The sequence below is a fragment of the Callospermophilus lateralis genome, chromosome 12 (assembly GCF_048772815.1).
Source record: "Callospermophilus lateralis isolate mCalLat2 chromosome 12, mCalLat2.hap1, whole genome shotgun sequence".
NCBI classification, from domain to species: Eukaryota; Metazoa; Chordata; class Mammalia; order Rodentia; family Sciuridae; genus Callospermophilus; species Callospermophilus lateralis.
The window spans coordinates 58,778,353-58,792,344 of NC_135316.1; the positions used below are offsets into that span (position 1 = coordinate 58,778,353).

A 13,992-nucleotide genomic window follows, 5' to 3' on the forward strand; every position below is an offset into this window, starting at 1 on the left:
TTAGTAAAAGAAGGGAAGAAGGAATAAGAAATTTAAAACTGAATAATACATACACAAATGAATTAATATAATAAAAGAAAAATATAAAACTACTACAAATTTCACCACTAGTCCCATAGTCATAGTAGTATGTATAGTGTCTTTCTTCCACCTAGTCTCTATATACCACTTCAGGTGGTCATGGTTCCTTGCATTGTGAAGAGACACAGATCTTCATTCCTGACAACCCTTCTGGTTTGGGGTGGTTTTCTATTACTTATGTCACAGAATATATGAGTAGTAAAAGGACTTCAGCATTAACATGTTTTCTCTGCTGGCCCAGTTACATAATTGCTATTGTCTAGATAGTCAGGATTAATCACTTTCTTTTAACCTTTGTTTCACTGGCATGAGAAACACTTTAGTAGCAAGTTGACTGGCATTAAGAAAACTCTCAGTTTAATGGGAGAAACAATATTATATATAGGCTGTATATTATATAAAGGAAATTATTCAGAGCTTATTTCACTATGGAAGACATTGCTCCAGCCCCACAATGTGTTGCTCTAATTGATTCTTCAAAGGGATATTCCATTCTACTGGCAGATCAGCTCTTGTAAGTGAGGAGGATAATGGTAAGACCAAAAGTATGGTATTGCATGAGCATGAGCCCATTTTCTGTAATACTTGTTTTGAAAAAAGCAATGCTATGTGAAATAGCATGACAGCAAATATAGTTATGTAAATCTGCAGAATTTTTAATGTAAATCTGCAGGTGTATTTTTCAGAAAAATATAAGCAGAAAAAGGCAAATACATGTGCAAGTACATATTAAAATAATAATGAAGTTAAATTCTTTCAAGATAGAGAAGGTGCTGTATCATCAATCTGCCACCAAGTGACTGGCTAATTCCTCAAGAAACTGAGTCCAAATCAGGAGCACAGAGTTGATCTCTTCCATTGACATATTGGGCATTGAAGAGTGTCTGTAGACAATGACCATGGTGACGAGAAGTCCATAGTACTGAATCAATGCACATTTTCCACCCTTGGTACAGTGATCACTTGTTCCTGAGTTCACTGGCTGGCTGACATCCACAAAATGGGTCATTTCCTATGCCTACTAATTGAAACCTTTCTTTGCAATGGCTTTCCTTTGGTGAACATTCACATGGAACACAATATATTCACATCCTGTATTGCTTTTGTAAAGATCTGTCCACCTAATCCCATCACATACCTCTTCCCAGATCTCTTGGTTGCCGATTTTCCAATTATGTTCCTCCCAAATCCCTATTTACCAAGGGATACTATTATCCACTTACCATGAAATAATGTAGATCCTCCTACCTCTATCTTTCTTTAAAAGGAAAATGGCAGGGGGCAGGGAATCAAGATAGTGCTCAAAGTTTTACCTATTGGGAAAATTGTTTTGCGCCATTATTCCTGAAGAATACTCGAGACTAGGGTTCTAGGGCTCTGTCTACTTTTCAGAAATATCAGCATATTATGTAAAACTATATGTAAAATAGACCTTAGTTTTTTCTTTTTTAGTCATTAAGTAATGAGACAACTTCGCATGAGATTGAGAAGGAGGAGGCAAAGTGACAGGAGTAATGACCATGAGCATCTGAACTACTTGCCCATGCAACTTACTTGAGACTTTGATATCTGCTCACCCTGATCTCAAATACACACACACACACACACACACACACACACACACACACTATGTTAGATGAAGGAATGCTACTAAACACACTCAATATTGTTTTATTAAATAAATAAAATCAAATCAAGATTATGATGGTTTTCTTGGTGGCCCATAGTCAAGTAAAGAGCCAAATAGCAAGCCAAAAATTGTTTCTCAAAAGGAAAATAGCTACCTATAGAAAATGTCATACTTTTATTCTAAAATTCTCAATGTCTGTGATGTGATTCACTTATAGTTTTCTGCCAAAGGTCCCACAGAGCATCCCTATCACTTCAAGCCTCAGAAAATGCACATGTTGAGTCACACATCTCAGTGGTAGATTAGTTTTCTAATCAGCCATAGAGGTTCTTTTGCCCTGAGATGCACAAAATTGACGTATTTTCAAGTTATTTGATCAATAGGTTTGAGTAGCTTTCCAAATTAAAATTAAATGCTATATCTCAAATAGAAAGAGGTTTGTTAGGTATTATACCACTATCATTGTTGTAAAAGGGTTCACAGGCAGAGACTTTATTCTTCAATTTGGAAGGGATATATCAACATACCACAAGATGCCTAGAAATATCACAGAGTAGAAGACCTCTAAATTTGGAGGGATAGGGAGCGGTTATTTCCACTCCTCTGTTTTGCATGTGTTTTACCAAGTTGTCCAGAGTGGTTACTACTTTCCACTCACTAATCCAATTAGCATAATAGCATCAAATTAGTAGAGCAGCATGATACCTTAAGGAATGAAGAGGTAATCAAGGCCCCTATGGACAAAATTATAACAGAGAATTGGAGAGGAATTTTAACCCTGAGTAGGACAATAAAGGTGTATTGCTAGCTGTGCCTCTTGAAAGCAAACTGCTTCTGATGATGTTCATTAACAAGTATAGAGAAAAAGCACTCACATTAATCTCTGTGTCAGTCGAGTTAGAACCAAGAAACAGAGCCGGTGGGAGATATATATTAGAAGGGACTGGCAAGAAATTGGCTTGTATGATTGTCGGGGTTGGCTAGGCAAGTCTGAAATCTGTAGGGCAGCCTGTCAGGAAGGTAGTCAGGAACATGAAGGTATGTACTGACCCTGCTGTCCATAGGTGGGATTTCTTCTTCATGAGGGAAACTCCAGCTCTGCTCTTAAGGTGTTTTAACTGGCTGAATCAAGTGAATCTAGATTATCCAGAATAGTCTGCCTTACTTAAAGAGAGCTAGTCATTAAAAACATCTACAAAATATCTTCAGAGCAAAACCTAAAGATAATATTTCTGTGAATGACCAGGGAACATAGTCCATCTACATTGTATAACAAGTGATCACGAGATTAAATTTTTCCAGTAAAGGAACTACATGTGGAAGAGCAGATGGAATTGAACTCTTCACATGATTAAATTCACAAAAATTCCACTGTCATACTCTAAGATCCATCAGTCTTGGCAGAGGCCAAATAGATCAATTGAAACACTATATCCCCACATCCCTTTAAGTTCTTGATAGCGGCATAAATCTCTATAATCCCTTCAGGAATGCAAAATTTCAGTTTGATTTTTGAAGGTAAAGCCATTCTAATGGCTTCCACACAGCTTTTCCTACTATAACAACCCTCTCTCTATGGGTGTGGGAACCAGTATGCAGATTCTCCCAATGGCAAAGTGTGTCTCCATCAACTATAAATTCCAGATCTGACAAAGTAACCATTGGATTGATTTGGGACACTCCAAGATGGACACAAGACAAAATTCCATTAATTATCTTATATCCTTAAACGTTTAACCTTACAGTGGAGCACTGAGGTATTTTGAGTCTCCAAAAATTAATATCAGTTCAGAACCAAATATTAAAATGAATTCTCATTTCCTGATACACAGTCACTGCAGTCAGTAACCGGCAGGTTTCTTTAAATGAGAGAGGAAAATTTACAGTATAATTTTTGGCAGTGTAGCAGAATTCTTCATGAAAGGAATCCAGTCTTGCTTTTCCTTAAAGATCTCTACTACTTTGAACTGGCTCAATCTGGAAAGTGATTGAAAGGCTATGTATTTGTCCATTTTCTGTTGCTATCAAAAATACCTGAGGTTGGGTCATTTGTAAAGAAAAGGGATATACTTAGTTTACAATTGTGGAGGTTCAAGGGCATGCTGCTGACAGCATCTTGGCTCTAGCGAGGACCTTGTGGCAGATGTCATCGCAGTGATGGAAGTGCCTGCAAGAGGGAGAAGTCTCATACCTAGACAGGAAGCCCAAGAGCACCGTGTCCCCCACAAGCTCCCATGTTGATGCAGAAACATTCAGAGGTGAAATGATCAGATTTTGAGAGCTGTAACCTAACCAGCTCATTCTGGTTTGAGTGGGCTGACTGGGTGGTAATTAGGTACATGGGGCATAGCTAGAGGAGGAGGGTCACTGAAGGTGTACCCTGGAAGGGTACATCTTCCTAGTGGCCCCTTCCCGCCTCTCTCTCAGCTTCCTGGTTTCCATGAGGCGAGTAGCTTTCCTCCACTGTGCCACTTTTCCTCCACTGTGCCCTTCAGCCGTGATGTTCTTCCTCATCTTGGTCCCAAAGCAATGGATTCAGCCAACCATGGACTAAACCTCTGAAACTGTGAGCCAAAATAAAATTTTCCTCCTCTAAGTTGTTCTTGTCAGGAGTTTTGGTCACAGTAATAAAAGCTAACCAACACACATGCTGAGGGTTCAGTCTTTTGAGTTCCCATCCCTTAAAGGTTCCACACTTCTCAATGTTACCACACTGAGGACCAAGGTTCCAATGCATTAAACCTTGAGGGACAAACTCAAGCCATATCTTAACCATAGTATGTTGCAAATTTCCTTTATAGTGACTAAAGTCAGACAACTGCTCATGAGACCTAAACTTTTTCCCTTTTAGTTGATGCCCATCTATTTAAGTCCTAAGGATGCCATAATAATTTGCAAAAAAAAAAAAAAAAAAAAAAAATCAGTGGGTCAAACCATTCTGATTACTATTTTAATTCTGCTCTTTACTACAGTCATACTACTTTGTCTCATCTGACCACCTGAACATCTTCCTAATGACCCTTGCCCATTATCCTCATTCAGTTCTCATTATTCACATTGACTTCTGAATAGGCACCCTGAATTTCTATTATCTCTACTGAATCAGAGAGTTCATTTCAATGAGAGCATTTCCCACTCTCTTTTCTGATCTACAGAGAATAACCTCCACATATTCTTCTCATATATTCTTACATTGCTATTTCTCTTTTTTCCACCTGTGAGAATGCCTACAGTTCTCACTACCTCAAGTGACATATCTCCTTTTAGTTGATCCTACTGGACTCTCCTAAGTGAGAGTGACTGCTCTTTCCTCTAGGCTATGCATTGTCAATGGAAGTAATGTCACATGTGTATAAGTTTGCAGTGCTGTTCCACACAATGAGTACCTTATAAACAGGAAGCTGGATGTCCAAGATCAAGGAAGCAGTTGATCCAGTCTGGTGAGGGTCCTCTTTCTGGTCTACAAACAGCTATTTTATCATTGCCTCTTCAAAAGTCAGAGAGCAAAAAGAATAAGAACAAGCTCTCATGTCTCTTCTTATATGAGTACTATCCCTATTGTGGAGGTTCCAACCTCATGACCTCACTACCCCCTGAATGCCCCAGCCCCTAATACCATCCCATTGACTGTTAGGATATAAGCAGATGAATTCTGGGAGAGCCACAACATTAGTTCCTAACAGGCCCCAAGGGGCAAACATTGATTGGGGAGGCAAAGAACAATTTGCTCTTTTAGTATAAAATAGCTAACATATAAATAGACATACAGTATACATATGGCACTAAAGTTTGAACAAAGAGGGATTATTAGAAAAAAATATACATATCTAAAAGGTCTCCTTTAGAGGAAAATAGTGGGGGTAGGGGGAATCTTAAGAAACACTGCCCCAAGCTGATGCTGTGTCTGTGTGTAACTGAGTTTCAGTCCTCCTAATGATTGGTATTTGTGCACTTACAGGTGTCTATCTCCCGCTAGACCATAAGACCTGGAGCACAAGATCCAGGTCTTATTATTTATAGCCCTGACTTCAGCAAAGCAGATGCTCAGATATAATGCTGAGCAAATTAATAGACAACTCATGCAAATGCCTATTTGCAAACACAGGAAGAGATGTCTGTCTGGGAAAAGAATCCTCACCTAACACTTTTGTCCAGTTTAGACAGTAGTAATCTCAGAGCCTCAAAAGCCTCCCACTCTCAGTCCCTAAATCCTTCTTTCTCTTTCTCACAGGATGTTTTTGGGGGGAGCACTTAAAGGAGAAGTGTTCTCATGAAATTACCATCCCTAAGTAAATTATGTGCCCAGAAAGTCCCAAGGAAAACATCTGGACTAATTGTTCTCATGCTTTCTCCTCCCCGCCCCTTGTAGGCATTAATTTGAGCCATTTTAGAATGGTACTGCTTATAAATACAGTTATTCAAGTCATCACTAACAACAGCACAAGGCCCTGCCCCAAATTACTTCCAAGTGAAAAATAGCCAAGGTCCAGAGACTGTGCCCTAACTGATAGAATGTGTCTAAGAGAAAAAAGCAGAAACATTGCTATCAAATTGGATTTTCTATGTCCCAAAGGCAGTGTTATTTTTGACAGGGTTCAACACAAAATACTTCCACAAATGAAAATGTATGATTCCTAGCACTGCCTTTACCCACAGTCTGTGGTAGGGCAACATCAAAGAGCCACTGGGTGCTCATTAAAGGCTGCCCTTGAAAATAAGGAATCGTTCTCCACCAGCCCACAGTAAATAGAAAGACGGAGCAATGTCTTCAAGGGTTTCAGAACAAGCAGTTATCCAGCCAGCCACTACTTGCTGCCAGCAGCAACTGTCTCTCAAATGGGAATGTGCATTTGGCCTCTAATAAAGAGATTCTGTGTACTTGATGCAGCAGATGATATTACAGTACAAACACAACTCTAGTTGCGGCTGCTTTTCTTCCTCAGAGAAGCCAGGCTGGGGATGTGTAGGTGTAAAGCAATTAACCTTTTAATACAAACATGGAGATTGGAGCTAGAATTGACCCAGGGAAGAGCTGATTCCGTTCCGTTGCAAAGAGGACAGAAGCCACTGGAGCATCCCTAGCTACTCTGTCTCCAGGAAGTGAAGGGCATCTCAAGACACCAGGGTGTCAGGAAGCAGCATGAAGCATGCAGCCCGGAGGCTTAGGTCCCACAGGCTGTCTTCCACAGCAGCTCAGAGTAGGCATGCCACATTCACAGGTTGAAACAGAACCCACAGTGAGAAGAGATTAATCAGTACTCTGGCAGGGCTGGGGGAAATGTGACTGGGCCCCTGCTCCACAGGGAGCTCAGATCCTCTGGATTGAAAAGGGAAGTGACAATACCAAACATGACACCCAAATGAGGCATGGAAATAGAAAAGATCTGCTCCTCTGTTCAGCAGTTTATATATCAGAAACTATCTTTGGCATTAGGAATAAGATAGCATGAGAATTTTTAAAAAATGCCACTTATGCTCATGGGGCTTACAGTCTAGGTTGAAGGAGAGTTAAAAAATAAATAATCAGTGTTGTTTAGAATTAAGGGAAAAAAACATGGGAGAAAAAAAAACGTTGCTTAAATTGAGAATAAGGCCCTGAGCTCTAGAGGGCCTTGCTCCAAACCTTGAGTTTCAGACACCTGGCAGACAGGGAGCCTAAGGGTATCTCTTCTTGGGCTGGTGTTGTGGTTCAGAAGTAGAGGCTTGCCTAGCATGTGTGGGAAACTGGGTTCAATCCTCGGCACCACATAAAAATAAAATAAAGGTATTGTATCCACCTACAACTAAAAAATAAGTTTTTAAAAAACAACAAAAAAAAGAGTATCTGTTCTTCTGACCTGATTTCCTTTGGGAAGGAGTCTATGAGGATAAGGTTTCCCTCAGGTACCTGGGGGTGGGGGGATGAATGTTTGGAGATGAGAGCGTATCTAGAGAGCCCAGAGACTCAGTGCTTCGCCCTGAAGAAAGGAGGCCACAGGCAGAAGCTAAGAATCTTAGTAGCCTGGCAATATCAGTGGCTTGAGTAGGCACCAAGTTATAAAAGGGAAATTGAGAGTGAAGGAGAAGCATGGATCCCTTTCACAAGGAGTAGCCAGGGCATACAGAACTGAGGACACCCGCAGCAGTAGCCTAGGTTGGTGCCATCACTGCTGGGATCACTCTGGGATTCCACTGGCAACCGTGTCCAAGGACATTACCTAGGGAGCTTGAGCAACAGGACATGGGAGAGACTCCAGAGGTTTCTGTAAGACACCTCTTGTTCTCCCAGCTGTGTCCTTATTCAGTGTGACTGTGACAGGAACATGCTTAGAATATGAGGAAACTACCAGTATTATGTACCTGGCCTGTGTCAGACATTGTGGGAGAATTTTTTAAATGCATATTAACCTTCAAAATACTCTATGACAGATATCAATAGCTCCATGCTTTAAATAAGAAATCTGAGGTTCAAAAACTTGTCCAATATCACAGAGTTATTAAGCAGCAGGGCAACATTGCTGATTTCAACGTTCAACATTGAGATTTCTGCCTACGGCTCTGGAGTATGGAATAGTATTTCAGAAAGGAGTATTACAGAGTCACTAAAGTTCTTCTCTATTAAGACCTATACTTCTATCCTCGCTCAGCTCCCAAGCTACATCAATATCAAAAAATTAAATAACAGTGATTTGCTTATATTTTTCTCTCTCACTTCCTAGTCTGAATTCTCTCCTCTGCATTCAGTGAGAATCAAGGCCTTGCTTTGAGTTCTTAACTACCTTTCACAGGATGGATAGTTATGAAAAGTATCAAATATTCAGGCATTTTGGTCTGGCTCTGTTAAACAGTCCCCAAAACTACTTTGTGATCCATCTCAAGGTACATAGAATTGCTCTAATCTTCTAGGTAGTAAAAAGTTTCCTATAAGAATAAAATAGAAATCAAAATTTCTCAATTCTTCTTGTTTATTCACCCTTTTATTATGATATTTTAATTCTGTGCTTGTTTGGACAGTATCCAGAGAGGTCTTTATCACTTATGTGTTAACATATTTAGGGTCTGGATTTGAGCTTCAGGATGCCACTAAGAACACATTACTTGCTACAACCATATTTAATATTCTTCCAACAAGTTTGAGGCCTATAATACTTAGGATTATAGATTACCAAATTTTTGGAAGACTGCATTTATATTATTCACAATGTTTTTACCAGGAATTCACTTTACTATGCAGATCCAGGGATTATATAGAGATACTTATTACTAAAAGGTTGAACATTGCATAAAATGAAAATGCCAATTTGCAATTAATCTTTAGGAACGGTTTCATGTTTCTACACCTGATGCCTATTATATAAAATGTATTCCTTTGTTACTATGTAATAGGCTCCTGTCTTCAGGAGAATATGTTGAACCAATGTAAAAGCTCACCACCAAATTAGTGTGACCAATTTGTCACACAAGAACCTCAGTATGAAATTAGTAATCTTTGCTTCTCTTTAAACATTTAAAAACAAATTTAGAGGTCAGAATGAAATGATCTAGGATCAGCTGGTACGTGTGCAGGAAGCCCTAAGAAATCTTGGAAAGATAATATAAGCAGAAATCAATTCAGGAAAAGAAAAAAAAAGCAGTCTTATAAAACCCATCAACCCAAAAGCTCTCTGGCTTCTCTGCACTTTCATGGGCCATATCCAGTAAATGTTTCACACTCCTCGACATGAGAGACAGAAAACATGCAAACAAACCATAAGGTTTATATACTGGGACAATGAATTAATATATTAGGCACCCAATAACCCCAAATCAGAACCTGACTCCTGGAGGCATTCAGGGGAAATCACGTAGCCCACCCCAGTCTTCATATCTCATTTGCAGCCCCAAGGAACCTCAGACCTTTCCTAGTCTGTTCACTTCTTCACATATTGCTTTCCTACCAGTGAATGCAGAGTTACATACAAGCCATGGCAGTACATACAGAGATGCAAATGGAAACCACATAAAACACTTTGTATAAAAATACTTATATTTCAAAAATTATACCTATAAATATCTAAGTTTGTGTTCATCTGAAGGTATATTTTGTATTCAAATAACATACACATGATTATCCATAATAGATTGAGTTGAAAAAGCAGTAAATACCAATCACATTCCTTTCAGTATGCCAGGTATGAGTGAATCCAGCAGGCCTGCCAACAAGCTGTGTCTGCTTAGCCTTTTGGCCACCTTAACCTACAGAACAGTGCCTGGCACAAAGGAAGAAAATCAACAAACATTGAATCAAAAGGAATGGCAGGAGGCACCTTGGGACTGGCAGATAGAATGCCTACATTCATTTCAAAACTTTCTTAGCTACAAAATGGGAATGATATTCTCTGCTTGGCTCTGCTTTGTTCTTAGACATCTTTCTGACGGTAATAGTAACCATTTCAGTGGCGATAATAACATCAGTAGAATTGGCTTCAGCAGCAGGAACAGTGGGAATAAAGTGGAAATTACATTTACTATAAACAGTACACTGGAATGGATTCATTAATTCATTCATTCAATTGTTCCAGGAACCATATAGTTGGCTAGATACACAGAAAGAAGGAGAGTTCCTACCCCAGGGACTAACAGTGAGAAAAATAATGCAAGACACTAGAATAAATGTTTATAGATTTACATTTGTCTGCATTTCTTGTCCACTCTAATTCTCAGAGAAGGGTAACTATCCTCTTCAATGTATTTCCTTTTCTTGCCATCTAAATCAGAACAAGTTTTCTTGTCTTAGGTGACTTTTCCCTTCCTCTCTCATTAAACTCGGTCTCCTTTAACATACGATTCATTGATTTACCTGCTACATAACAAGTAATTTGCTAAACCTTGGAGTTCAAAGATAAAAGAGTACCACTGCTCTCAAGCAAAGAATTTTCCCATTTCTGGGAGAACACTAAAGTCTCCAAAGGGATCACTTGAAGAGAGCTATAAACTCGTTTCGTGACTGAAGTCTCAGTATTGAGGGGTAAAGTGTCATATCTAAAATTTATCGTTAAATCTTACAGCAAGGCTAGGCACATCTGTAATCCCATCAACTTGGGAGGCTGGGGCAGGAGGAATACAAATTTGAGGCCAGCTGTAAGCAACTTTGGGAGACCCTCAGCAACTTAAAGAGACCCTAACTCAAAAATAAAACATTAAAAGTACTGGGGACATAGCTCAGTGGAAAAGTATCCTTAGGTTCAATCCCCAATACAAAATAATAATAATAATAATAATAATAATAATAATAATAATAGTAATAATATTTTAAATTAAACAAAAAAAGAAAGTTAAACAAAAAAGAAAATGAACATACATACAGAGAGGGAAAAAACTATGCCAAAATGTTTACAAAACTTGAATGCTAAAGGTATAAGTTTATTATATTAACACTTCAACTTTTATTCTATGTTTGAATTATTTCATTATAAAAAGTGAAGGAAAATAACAAAACTTTCAATGGAATCAGATCACTCTTGCTCCAAAACAGTCTAGCAGTATGAACTGGGGTAAGTTACTAATCTTTCTAAATCAGTTTTCTCATATCTAAAATGCAGCTAACCATTTCCCATATCAGCATGGATTATTGTGCACATCAAATTGGATAGAACATATAAAGCATGAAGCAGATTCTGGCTACTTAAGAAAAATAAAGAAAATGTTAGTATTATTTTATTTTAAAAGTACTTATGTGAAATGATGTGGTATTTAAAATATACAACTCATTTCCATGACTATGCAAACTAGATGTCTAGAGAGTTCTTTTGATACAGACCACCTAAAAATAATTTTTAAAATCCTTATTTAGCATTTTAACCTCATTGGTGAACTGACTGGCAAACTAAAGGAAACGTGTTTAGATCAGAAAAATTTAAAAAGTAGAAAGCGTGTTTGCAGAGAAGTAGGAAAACTGGAAATTCAGCATTGCTCTAAGGATATATTCCAATCTCAGGTGGTTTCAAACTTGAGGTTTAATGGGTCCTGTCACCGAGGAGAACAGGATACAAAGCCTGGGGTTTCAAGAGTACAGAATTTTAGAAGAGACAATTAAATGAGTTTGGGCTTTCATAAGGCAGCAACATCAGTAAGTGATCTAAAGAAAAGCTCTGCTAAATAAAGAAAAGCTCTGCTGAATAAAGTGAGGTGGGGAAGACACTGTTCATCTCTTCCTCCTCTCTGAGTTCAGCTCAGAGTCAAGCCCGCATTCACAAGTATTTAGAACCAGAAATTATATCCCCATGGGGTCCATAAACCCCCCAAAAAATTTATTTCTAAATAGACTTAATTTGGTAGTATCCTGTAGTAGCTGGCAGAAGCAAACATAATCCTACATTTCCAATATGCTTTGATAAGTATAATATTTGGGAAAACTGGATATCCATATACAAATGAATAAAATTGGACTCTTGTCTTACACCATGTACAAAAATAAACTCAAAATGGATTAAAAACCTAAACATAAAATCTACAAGTAAGGAAACTCCTAAAAGAAAATATAGGGGGAAATCAACATGAGGGTGTGTCTAGGCAAACTTTTTTTAGATTTAGCCCCCAAAATCACAGGCAACAGAAGCCAATTCAGACAGATGGGATAACATCAGAATTAAAAGCTTCTACACAGCAAAGAAAATAATTACAGAGTGAAGAGACAACCTAAGACTAAGAGAAAATATTTTTATTCAGTATATCTGATAAAAGATTAGTATCCAAAATATAACATGAAACTTAAACAATTCAGTAGGACTGGGGTTGTAGCTCAGTGGTACAGCACTTGCCTCGCAGGCACAAAGTCCCATGTTCAATCCACAGCACCACAAAGAGAGAAAGGGGTGGGTGGTGAGGGGAAAGGGAAAGGGGGGGGATCTATTCTATAGAAAGAAAATGAATAGTCCTACTTAAAAATGAGTAAAGGAACCAAATAGACTTTTCTCAAAAGAAGATATTTGAATATCTAACTGATGAAAATCCTTGATATCACTAATCATTAGGGAAATGCAAATGAAAACCACAAAGAAATAAAAGGGCATCCTTGTGCCCTGTTGGTAGGAATGTAAATGAGTACAGCCCATTACAGAAAACAGCTTGAGAGTCCAAACACTGGTTGGGTAGTGTTTGGGGCCCAAGACAGAAGCTTGCTCTGCATGAGCACCTTGGCGCCCCCAGGAAGCAGCCATTGCAGAACCTCCCCATCCCAGCGTTGAGCTGAGCCTGCCTGGAGGAGGCTGCAGGGGTCCAGGTGTCCAAGGTCTTGGTCAGGGACACTCACTGTATCCAGTCCATTACTTGGACAAGCAGGTACTGAATACCAGTGTGCAGGAGACAGACAGGATCCTGGTGAAGGGCTGCTGTGATGTGGCCTTGAGTCCCCTCAGACCGATCCCCAGGAACCTCTGCATCATGCTCATAGCAGGAAATGCCATCTCCACCTTCCCTACTGGGATGGTGTGTATGATGGCCTGGTGACCCATCCAAGCACATAGGACCATTTCATTCACTTTCAAGATGCTAGAGAGTTCAAGCCAGAAGTTTCTTCAGGGTTTGGTTTTTCTTGTTGGGAACCTAAGGTGTTTGGCATGGGCTGTTTCCAAGTGACAATCTATGGGGCAGGTTAGCCTTCACTGAGCCCCCTGAGAGAATGGGGTTCAATGGTGGAGGACTGATTTTGTGAACCTGAGAAAGAAGCACTTAGTGCCTAAATATTTGGGCCTCATTTACATCCTTCTTTAAGCCCAGTGGCTCCTAAGTATTACTCTTAATTGCTCACGTTGAAAAGATCCAAAAAGCTCTTTTTCCATGGTGGGGAGACAAATCCTAGGAGGAAAAGTGTACATATTATTACAAACCAAAAAAGAAACTATTCCATAATCCCTGACTGAAATTAATGTAGAAAACGTTTCCAGTACAGAGCAAAAAAAAACCAGAACTCTGTGTAAGCAAAAGAATAGTTGCTGCTAAATCAAGAGGCATAGCAGCATCTCTATTCAATAAATGAAATGATGGAGAACAAGTTCCTCTTAAATCTATTTGCCTTAATATTTCACTTCTATGTAACACAAGTTGGGACATAAAAAGTTCTGTTGGAGACACTTGTGTAAGATGTGAGAAACTAACACTGGATTCAAGTTAAACATGATGGAAAGAAAAATAAACCAGAAAAAAAATGTTAAAAAAAAAGAACAGAACAAACAGTTTGTAGGTGCCTCAAAAAACTAGAAGTAGAGAATTGCCATATGACGCAGCAATTATACTTCTGGGTATTTAATCAAAAGAATGTCTGC

General features: G+C 38.9%; 1 pseudogene; it reads left to right on the plus strand.

The window, feature by feature from the left end:
- LOC143411400 (ER membrane protein complex subunit 4 pseudogene) overlaps positions 1–13,382 on the plus strand; it is a 100,684-nt pseudogene extending 87,302 nt beyond the window's left edge.
- The last annotated feature ends 610 nt before the right edge of the window (positions 13,383–13,992 follow it).